Raw genomic sequence first — 12587 nt, forward strand, 5'->3', positions numbered from 1 at the left:
CCACGTGGAATCTTGTTGATATAATCTCAATTTGTAATTTTGAGTGATATTATTAATATTTTGATGGAGAATATAACATATTATGAAGTTTTAAATATTAATTTAAAATTTTGGTTGAATTTTTTTTTTTTACATAGTATTAGAACCTAATTTAATGTTAGGTCTTTGTAATTGGACATTTAATCAAATCATTGATTATAGCACCTTTAATTGGATGTTCATTCCTAATGAAATTTGTATTTCTTATGGTGGATATATTAAAAGTTCTAAAAACAGTCACATGTAACAGAAGTGTTAAAGTGTCCATTATTATCACATGTGAGTTTTCTATCATTGAAAAAAGAAAATAAAGAAACTACGCTACTTTATAAGTACTTGAGGAAAAGTAAAAACTCCTACTACTAGTTGATTATATAATTGAATCCTTTTTTCCTCTTTGTTTTTGGTTTTTCAAATCCATTTTTTTAAATTCTCTCATAGTAATAGAAGTCAAAGTGATATAAGGGTTACTGATTCAAATCTCATTAATCCCTCATTTCAAGTGGAATATATAGTTAGCACCATGTATAATTAAGTTACATGTTGCATTTATACTTCTAACGTAACAAAATATATATTAGTTGTTGGCGACTACAATGATCAAATAGTATATATATATATATATATATATATATATATATATATATATATATATATATATATATATATATATATATATATATATATATATATATATATATATCCACACCTTACGTACTACTATACTCCTATTTAATATGCATTGGGCATTTAAATGAGTATAAATAAGATGATATTGGATAGTGACATTAGATTGCATTAATAGATTTGGTGATTGAACAAGTGAGTGAGGATAAACATGGGATTGACACTAAAGATAAGTTGGAAGGACAAATTAATTTCGAAATAAATCAAAAATACTTTTTATATGTCCCTTTGAAATCGATATAAATAGTGATATGTTAAACTGATAGTGACATATTATAAAAAAAATATTATTATCAGTAATAATTTTAAAGTGATAAATTTATATGAGAGTATAAATGAGGTTTGTAGTGTAATAGTCACGCTTGAGAATTGACATGTTAACGCGTAAGAAACAAATAAGAGAAGACATTGTTTTATTAGACAAGTGGAAAGGCAATAAGACGAATAATATTTACAAGATGTTGTATAATGTGTTATGTATAGGCCCTTTGTTGGACTTATTACTCCTACTCAGATACGGCAAACTGATGTTTACAATTGGTACTATAAAGTTTCAAAAACGACCTCCACTTATGAGCACTTAATATATCTGTTTGGCAAGTAGTTATTGGCTAGTTTTGTCAATAAGATATATTAACTGATTTACTAATTATTTAATTTTCTGTTAAAATTAAGTGTACTCTAGATATTTTGTCAGAATTAGTAATTGGTTGTTGTTGTTGACTATTTATGAGAGAAAATTAATATAGGTCAAAAAAAAAAACAATAAAAAAGTTATTTACATTGCAAGTTTTTCGGCTTGCTCAAAAATCTTTTACTTAAAAACTCAAAAGCCAATTAATATGATATTTGTAAACTACTCCTATATACTTTGAGTCTGATGTATATTACTCTCTCCAATTCACTTTATATATCTCATTTGGGTTTGGCATAATTATCAATGTATGTTTTCAATCTTAAATATCTCTAATTGTACTTATGTAAAAATTATAAAAAGTTGATATTAATAAAATTTACAATAAGACGAATCATGCAATATCTCGTTTGACTATGTTTTAACTTATAGATTAAAAACAAATCACATAATAAGAGTGATTGTGAATAGTGTTCAAAACCTAATGCATATTTACAGTGAATAGTTGGGAGTATTATATATATCGCTCTCTACAATAATGTTTATTATATTTGAAATGATTTTTTTGTAAGTTTGATTAAGAGTATACATAAGAAAAGACAAAAAAAATTGATAAATTTAAAAAATAGGAGTATGTGCATGACATTTGAAAATCAATTTGAGTGGCACTCGATTTCACTTCTCCATCTTAAAATCATATAGCAAACAATTCTTTTTAGTTGTCTCATAGATTTTGTTACATTTTTTTAATTTATAATTACATATTTCTCTTGTAATTTCATATATAAATTTAATTATCTTTTTTATTTAATTTGAATATTTCTTTTTTTTTTTTGTTTTAAAGTCTCATTCCCTCGTTACAACTAATTTATGCTTTATCAATGAAATAAAACATACAACAAATAAAAGAAAGCAACTTATAAGAATCATGGGTTGACTTGATAGTTAAAGATTTCTTCTTTACTCTTTTAACGTTGAAATAATTCTCACTGCATATAAAAAGACTTATTTACCTCTCTCTTTATTTGAGACAGTAGAGATTTTTAAGTCTATTGTCTCCAAATATAGGTTGTGCAACGAAAGGAAAACTATTAGGATACTCCCACTCCAAGCTACTCCTTTTATTTCCTAATATTCTTCCCATTTATAATATTCTATCTTAGAGAGAGAAATTTGATTAAGATTTTTAAGACATATATAGATAATAAAATATATTCATGTGAGATTTCGTTAGATTTGTCTTTATGTATAGTTTTTGTTATATATTTTTTATAATTTTTTATGATATCAAAGCTTAAAATTTACTTTGAAAACTGTGGAAAAATCAGGAAAAAAAAAAAACGGTGACGAGCACTAAGTGGTGGTGTAAAAACATGTTACTTAAGTTAGGACATAGGAGTGGTTGTTATCTGGGGTCAGGAAATGATTGGAATTTGTAGGTGATGCCCACAAATATATCAGAATTCAGATCTACAGATGCTCATACTTATCAATAAAGAACACAAATTTTACAACTTTACATTTACAATCATATAATTAATTAGGAAAATTTATAAAGAAACACCTTATAAAATCAGTCTTTTGTAAAAAAAACACCTTTTAAAATTTATTTTGTAAAAAAATATCTTTTAAGAGACTTTTTATTAAAAAAACACCTTAAATCAGTTTTCGGTGACTTTTGTCAACTTTCAGGCGTTGACTATGCCATTAGAACTCAAAAGTCAACGCCTGAAAGTTGACAAATGGCATAGTCAACGCCTGAAAGTTGACAAAAGTCATCGGAAATTGACTTAAGGTGTTTTTTTTTAATAAAAAGTCTCTTAAAAGGTGTTTTTTTACAAAAAAAAATCTTAAAAGATGCTTTTTTACAAAAAAAATTGGTTTTATAAGATGTTTCTTTGCAAATTACTCAATTAATTATAACAATTAGTTATTCAATTATACTTTCTAAGTCTAAGTATTTTGAAAAATTATGAGTTAACTTTGTAGTTTAAGGTTTTTCGTTTTACGTACTCGATTCTCATCACCAACAATAACGATAAATGGCTCATTCGGTCTTGCATGTAAGGGATTCGTTCAACCTTAAATTTGATATAGGAAAAAAGTAGAAGTATATCTCTTTGGTTGAAAAAAATTATAAATACAATAAAATGTATAAAAAAATAGCAAATGCCACTATAAAACATTAAAATTTTAACACAAACTAATAATTTATAATTCTAAAACTTATGCATTAAAGTTTAATAACTTTGTAATTTATTGATTGGTTTTTGATTAATTTATAATCATGAAATATAATTGGTCATCATAAATTTGTCCCTCACCTTTCTCCCTTATCTAAGTTAGGAATTGATAATTGTTATTATTATTAAATTTAAGATTTTGACATCTTTATTATTGTCCAATTATTATAGTGGTTGCATAGATTTGGATATTGCCTTGAGGAGAATAGAAGAAGGCAGAGATAAATATCAGAACTCGATTAATGCTACTTTTTATTTTAATTTATTCTATTAATTTGGGTCTTTTTCTTTAATAATGTCTCAATTTTTTAAAAATTTAATCAATAAATTTAATTTTTTTCTCTTTATCTTAACCGCCTATTTTATAATCCACTTATTTTTTGGCGCTAATTAACATTGATAGATAGAGTATTTGTTGGTACTCCCAATCTATCTTCATCCCTTTCTTTCACTCTCATTTACACATTCTAATTCTTTTTTTAATATTTTTTGCATAATTTAAATGACCTTAAAAATTTTGAGGAAATTTCACGTGGTGTCTAAAGTTTTTGGCTTTTTTATAAATTTTTTTTTTAAATCCAAGTAATGATCTTGAACTTCCAACTTTTTTATGTGGTAGACAAAATGTTAAGTTTTTGGTTAAATTAAGAATTTGTTCGACTGAATTTCAAAATATATGTTTAATTTGGATGGTCACGATGTTTGTTTTTTGAAAAAAATATCATTATGTTGGGCAAATATAGTGTAAAGTTAACAAAAAGAATCTTTCTTTTTGGCTTCCACGTGAAAAAAATTGAAAGATCAAGGTCACCATATAGATAAAAAAAAATTGTCAACCACGTAAAAAAGCCGAAAATTTAGAGTTACCACATTAAATTTTTAATATTTATACAATATACAATTTTGAGGGTGTTTGGCAAATGACTGATTTGACCAGCTGATTTTGAACCCGCTGGTATAAGCAGCTTATTCAAAAATAATTTGTTCGTATCAATAAGCTGTTTCAACCAGCTAATTCACCAAATACTAGCATTAGCCGGTTTGACCATCTAACCCTCTATTTATATCAAAATAGGCTAAAATTATTCAACAAGCTAATTTACGAAACACCCTTTTATAACTATTTTTTGGGGCGAGCGAGTAGTGTCATTTTCAGTACTTTGCGGTATGATTGTCGCACATCGCACGCACCGCCCATCGCTGCTCCTTCACATGTCCCTTTACGCAACCTTTCTTATTTTTAAAGAATAATGTGTTTGCCTTTTATTTTAAAAAAATAATTTTCATCACAAAATACTATAATTAATTTATGATTAACATTGTGAAATTCATCTGGTTAAAATTATTAGTTTCTTTTTTTTATTTTCAGACCATTTAATAGTAGTATATTATTTGAATTTTTAGAATAGTAAGTCTTGTATGAAAACATTCATTATGAGAGGAGCTTCATATAATCAGTTCATTTCTCCGATTGATCATTTTAAAATTGTAAATGGCATTTCAAAATTATAAGTAATAACTCTAATTCATCACTCCGAGACCGTCTCATTTGAAAATTTGTATTTTTAATATTTGTAGTTTTAGATTATTAAAAATTATATAGTTATATTATGAAAATATATTTTTGAGATGAATCAAATAAAATTTCACTTGTATTATTTTATTAATCAAAAGATATTAATTGATAACTAAGAATTTAAAGAAATTATTTGAAAGAGATACTAACTAGATGTTTAATTGTGATGTCCCTTAAACTTTTTCAAGATAACTCTCATTGGTCCAAAAATCTATCAAATTAATTTTAGATTTGATTCTAATTTTACACAATTCTTGTATGAGAGAGTCTCACCATAAGAAAATTATTTTACCGAGAAATAATTTCTCCCAAAAGCAGCTCATTAGAGTAAGACTTATTAGGACTCATAAAATATGCTAGACCCGTTAGATTTGGATCCAAAAGTTTCATACCTTAGGAATGCAAGTCCAAGTTTGCGTCATTACAAAATGGGCCTGAGTTTAATTGTAGGCGTAGATCCATTCAAAATTTAGATCTTGATACATCAATTCGAATTTAAAGGACATTGGAGGATTTGGACTTTGGCCCAAAAATGTAAACTATCAATCTCTAAAAGTTAAAGTCAGTCAAATCATCCAAGTTTTCAACTTGATATGTATTTAATCCAAAACTTTTACACAAATTATTATCGGGAATAAACAAAATTATCTGATGATTCGAAAATTTAATGATTTGATTTAATATACGATCTGAATATTAGGATATCCGATTTAAAACTTTAATTTGGATCTGATATCCAATTCGAAAATTCGAATATCAGATACAAATTCGGAGACCAATTTTGTAGATTCGGATATCCGCATATTATAAGTGAATTCGAATATCCGATATTCATAAAAATAAAGTTGTATCTTGAAAAAAATCGTTTTGGCTAAACTCGCGTATAAGATATCTCAGTTTTCAGATATTCGATCCGACTGCATGTTTCAGATCGGATTGGATATCTGATTACACTAACTCCTAATTATTGTTTGAGACGATCTAAAAGTGAGACACGCCCCATATACGGATTAACAATCCCATATAATACATATTATATGGATAATTTAAACTCTTTATTTTAATGTTGTCTATCAAGAAATAATTTTTGACAAGAATAACTCATTTCTTTATTCATAATAATGTAGAGTTTAAAGTTTGAAATTTGGATCGGATATTTATTGTTTCGGAAAAAAATATTAAAATTTCAAACTATGGAGTACTCTATTTGTTAAAAGTTTCCTATAGCTATATTTTTACATTTGTCTATGTTCTCAAATATTTCCCCTACTCTCATTTATAAATTTAATTTTTCTCTTTATTTTTCAACCAATAGAATATTTAATGTTTTAAAAAAAAAAATTAGCAAATTAGTTGGACAAGTACGATCAAATACATCATCATTCCATTTTAGACCTTTCTTAGAAGAAAGTATTTTTATTCATGATCTGATGCCATGCCAACCATCTTAGCATCTTCAAACTTTCTACCATATTCTAGTTAGGAGCGAAATCAGAAAAAAAAAGTAATGTAGATAATTAAGATAAGAAATACAATTAAGATGTACTATATTTATAGATGATCTTAGAATTTCTAAGATCATTCTATGAATGTAGCACATTTTGGGATAGTATGTCCCACGTTAATGATTTAACTAAAGTTGTGCTGTACTCTTTATAAGTCATTAGAACTCTTCTTTCAATTGTCGTATGATTTGGGAAGACATATTCTTGCCTTATTAAGTGTATTCACCTCATATTTTTCCGATTATATACTAACATTCGCCCTGAAACTACCAACATAAAATCTGAGGTTCAATCAAAAACTGAATGGTGGATGCAATAAGTATAACATTCCTATCCTAATTGGTTACTAAAAACCAATAACTACCCACAACACAAAGTTTTGACAACTCAAAGCACTCTTGGAAGAAATTAAGAAAATTTGGCTTAACTTGATCAATAGATTTGCTAGTAAAATATCATTAAAGGCATCATCTCAGTTAAAAGATGGTTGTAGCCCCATCAATAACATGTTATATACTCTATTATGTCTCTTTTTACGAGAATCTTATTAAACTAGACATGCACATAGAAGTAGATAGATCTCCTTATAACAAACCCTTTATATAGTATATCTAAAAAGAGAAGCAAATGAGATTCAAATTTATGACTTAAACATCTGATACAAATTTAAAAAATCACCTTAAAATAAAAGATTAAGCTAATAATCTGAATCTCTCCTTTTAACTAGATGAACCGCACACAAATACATATTTCTTTTAGGGACATTTTGGTCTCACATTTTTTTATAATATTTAAATTGAAAAAAGACTTTTAAATTTGTCCTTATAAATTAAAAATATGAATAATAAATAAGAACAAAAGGAGTATGTAATTTATAATATACAAAAATATGCTTTTATTTCCTTTCTTTATAATAATTATACACATATAAAAAATAATGTTTTAATTTAGTTTAAGTAAATCACATTGTGAATTATTCTCTTTTTCTTTTGACGTTGGTTTTATTCTCCTCCACCCTTAAAAGAAATATACCTTTCTATTTATATATATGTTGATTAGCTGGTCAACCTAATTAAAAGACTGAGGACTTATTATTTATATAATTAATTTGTACGTTTTACAGATAAGGTGGTTTATTTAGTTATGTTAACGATAAATCCTGTAGGATATGGAGACCTAGCAAGAGCCTAAAGGAGATATAACCCTACATATTGGCTGGTAGAATCTATTCTAACAAATTTTTAACATTACTTGTTAATTAGCATCAAACTTTTGTTGTAAGATGTATGTATTGCATAAATCACTTTTTTGAGGGTGTTTTTTGAGTTGAGGTAATCTTTAATCGTATTTTTTTTATGAGTATGGTGTCGTCTTCTTTTTCATCACATACTCTAATTATAATTCTTATGTGCGGAATACATTAAGTATGATGATGATGATGGCGATGATTTATTTATTTAGCCCGTTTGCGTTATTTATTTTTAGCATGAAGACTGATGAATTAAGTAATAGTGAATTAACGTAGTGAAATATTGAAAGTAAAAGAGAATATAGAGAGTAAAAGTAGTGAGTATAGAATAATATTGAATAAAAACAAAATATGGGGCAAATTGAGAGAGACTTTAGTACTTCATCTGTTTTGTTTTACCACCACACAAAAGTTTTGCACAGAATTAAAAATTAGTATTTTTGTGTTAAAAGACTATTCTAACCTTTATAGATATAAAAATTAATGAGATATAAGTAAGGAAAAAAGCAAGGACAAAATAATGTTAAGTGTTTGTATTGAATTGGATTAGAAATAAATATCCACATTGTTTATTTTTGTCAAAAATAGTATTGTAGCAAGTAATTTAAAATAACGTGGTTAAATAATCTAAATGTAGCAAATATAATAAAACGGTATTAAATAATATATATATATATATATATATATATATATATATATATATATATATATATATATATATATATATATATATATATATATATAAAATTTTAAAACAATGTATATTCACGAAGTTCCGACAATTGGCATGCGACGAAAATCCGACAATTATTATTCTTAAACTTACTTTTTTCCAACGACAGAAGCATTTTAACAAACAAATTAAAGAACTAAAATAATAATAATAAAAAAATATGTATGAATGGCTGCATCTGCAATCTGAATGTACACCGCCATGTTCATGTCTAATCCATGTGGTGTTACGTGGATTTGAATGTGTAGGAGTCATCATGGACATACTATTATTGCGTTAAAACAAGTTAATTATGATGGGGTGACATTTTTTTTAATTATTTTCTTTAAATATTAATTTGATTATGAAATTATAAAATTTATTAATATAGTATTGTAAGATAGATTTCGAAAAGTAAGATAAATATTAAAACTTCTAAAGGAGTAACAGTTTTCCTTCACCAAAGTTTGGTCTTAAGCAGTTAAGCCTTTTTTTTCTGTTGTAGTTTTAGGTGAAATAACTCAATCATTTCAAGGATACCTACCTTAGCTAGATGCATGTGTTATTTGCTGACAATATTATTTTGTAAGAGATGTAAGATGGTTTAAACTAAATTGATGTAAGATGGAGTACATAAAATGGTACTTTACCACAAATGATATAAGTTAAAAAAGAGAAAAGAAAAAATCATTGATGCTTCATATTATATATATTTCAAAGTGTAGGTGAAAAAAAAAAGAGTTATAACTCGGATATTATGTGATTGAAGTGTACTTATAAAGATATTTGACAAGTTTTATCGAATGGTTATTAGATCAATGCTAGTATGCTATCATATGGATAAAAGTGTTGGACTTTTAGAAAAGCATATTAAAATCATATAAGTAGCAAAAATGTAAATTTTCAATAGATGAGCAAGCATACTTACAAAGATAGAATTAAAAATAAAGATATAAGATAAGGTTAAGAAATCGCAAATATCAAAGAAAAGATGAAAAAAAAGATCATTTATGTTGGTACGTGCATAAACAAGATATTGATAAGAAAGATTAAAAATTAAAAGCTTATAAATTAAGAATAAAATTAAATACCAGAGAATATATATAAATAAATTAATTTTATCTTGTCCTTAAGAAAGTCAACTCTTTAGTAAGAACATTATCCAGGTGTTAGATGACACCAACATCCATAAAGATACTTACAAAAGTAACATAGGGGGACAACAAAGATACTAAATTACGTGTATTTTCACGTTTTCAACCACTCATCAATAGAATGGTTTGGCTTTCTTTAAACGTATAACGCCAAGAATAGGTCCATAATTAGAATTCTTAGATAAAACGGTGTCATGACAAGATTAATTCTATATAAATAGTGATATTATAATTTTAAAGTAATTATTTTTTATATTACTTGACTAATTATTTATAATTTTAAAGTGATGATTTATAATATCAAAGTTATTAATTAGAGAAATTGACTAGTTATACGAATTTGTCTTATAATGAGATAGTCTCGTACAAGATTTATTGTAATTAGAATGAATTATGAACTACCCTCTATGTCTCATGAGAATTGCGCATTGACTACTGGTAAGAAAATTAAGAAAAGTGGATAAAGTATTATTTTATGTGAGAGAAACGTGCGGATGAGATAAAAGGGTAAATCAAATGTTTCGATAAGAATTAAAATGGGGTAAAACATAGCTAAAATAGAAATAATGTTAATTTAATGGGACAGACTAAAAAGGAAAAATAAGACAAATTTTATAGAACAAATTGAACGATATAAATACTTTGTCATACTCAATTTCTCTCATATTTTATATTTTAATGAATTTATCCTAGTTTATTTTTATGCTCTACTATTTTTACACCTTTTTAGATACTAGTTTTCCTCTATTTTAATTTATAATAACTAATTTTTTTAGTCTTCATTTTAAAAGTAAATGAAGCTAAATGGATTAAACATACAAATATTCATTAAGGTTAAATTTATAATATTAGCACTACAAATTGCTCCCTAAAGAACATAGCCGCCAATAGCATTACTAGATGTCATATGAAAAGGGTTAATTGAGCGATAGTATATATATGCTCGGTGTGGGATTCAATAAAAAAGAAAGATTAATTTAAAAATTATAAAAAATTGTAAAATGTAATATTCAATAAGAGAAATAATAAATTATTTTCATAATATTAAAGAAAAATTTAAATGTGTAGTTAAGATTAAAAGAATATGTATTTTTCATTTTTATTTATCTCTCTCAGTTTGCATAATTTCTATATATATTTTGGACAATAGTCCATTATATTTTTTAATTTTATCTATATATTTTAATGTTCTTTTAATTTCATGTATAATTTTTCTCTATTTATTTATTATCAAATATTTTTTTTAATGCTGACATTAATTTTCTTTTGTTACAATTCTAGAGGGAAGGAGTATTTAGTTAAGAGCCTACAATCAAGATTCATACTCCAATAAGAGTGAGCAAAACTAATAAGCCTACAAACTATCAAAATATCAAGATGCCTGATGCATAGATGGCTAGATATACACTTTAAAATAGAAGTACAATGAGGGGATTGTAAAATAACAAAAAAGAATTAATTCTAGCATCAAATGTTTTGTAAATAAAGCCATATGGTGCTAGTTATATAATTTTTTTTAATTGGATTTTTTTGTTGAAAAAAAAAAATTTATGTTGCTATGCTAGAAGTAATTAAATATACATTTGGGTACTCACAGACTTAAAAAAAGATTAAAAAAAAGTGAGCAGAACGAAAATGACCTAAAAGACTAAGAGCTAAAAAGATTATGAATAATTAGGCCGAGACGGTAGAATTTAAATGCAGGATAATTCTCACTAAAAAGATTTATTGATTTAGATAACTGACTTATATCTTTATGGATAAAATCTTTGCACTGTTATTATTGTTTTACTCTCTTTGTTTCAAATTACTTAAATCATATCTTTTCTATAGGCAGATATAATTGACACTATATAAATTGCTCTTACTTTCCTAATTATCCATATCAACTCATATTCAGATATTCTTATCAATTAATAAAATCTCGATTAAACGAAATAGCTACTGAAATGAAAGCTACTAAGTCTCAAAAAAGTGAAGTGCAAGATCAAAACACAAAAAAAATGGAATAAAGAACGCACAATGTAATGAGGTATATTGGATACCTCCCCATCAACAAAATGTTTATTTTATTAATGATTCAACAATAAATTTAATAAAACAACCCTCTCTCTTGAGAACATCTTTCAAGATAAAGATTTCACAACAATGGAGATCACCATATGTATTAGCCCCTTATGTTGTGCGTTTGTGATCATGAAGTTATAAGTCCCTTAAAAAGAGGGGGTAAACAACATTCTAAAACAACAATTTCAGCAATAATCCCACAATAACTTGTAGATTAATTGCCCTTCATTACAACCTTAATGAAAGCGAAATAGTAAAACAATTGTTGGGCTTCTGAACTGCTGCTTGGACGAGAACCTATCATGCTTGAACGATGAATAGCTACGTTTTGCACCTACTATCGCCTCTAGATTGTGCTGCTCAAACGTCGAGCATGGTACTTGCTCGAAAAAGCAGCTTCCTCTGCCATTTAATATTTGCAGTTTCCTGTTGCCTCATTCTGTCGTTCACAAGGCAACCTTTCCCCATGTGTAGCCTCATTCAAGGCATGGTCCAACAACTTTAGTAGAACCTCTTTATGCCTTGATAAACCCTTCCTTGCTTTGCCCAATGCATCATGTCTGCTCCACATTGATCACCTTATGTAGTTATTCAAATGTCAACTCATCACAACTCAATACATCCACATTATCCTTCTTCTCTAACGTACAAGACGTAGCATGTTTGACTGTGATTAAATTTATTTCTCATTAAGGATTCTTTTTCTGAAAAATCTAACATT

This window comes from Amaranthus tricolor, chromosome 2 (assembly GCF_026212465.1).
Source record: "Amaranthus tricolor cultivar Red isolate AtriRed21 chromosome 2, ASM2621246v1, whole genome shotgun sequence".
Classification (NCBI taxonomy): domain Eukaryota; kingdom Viridiplantae; phylum Streptophyta; class Magnoliopsida; order Caryophyllales; family Amaranthaceae; genus Amaranthus; species Amaranthus tricolor.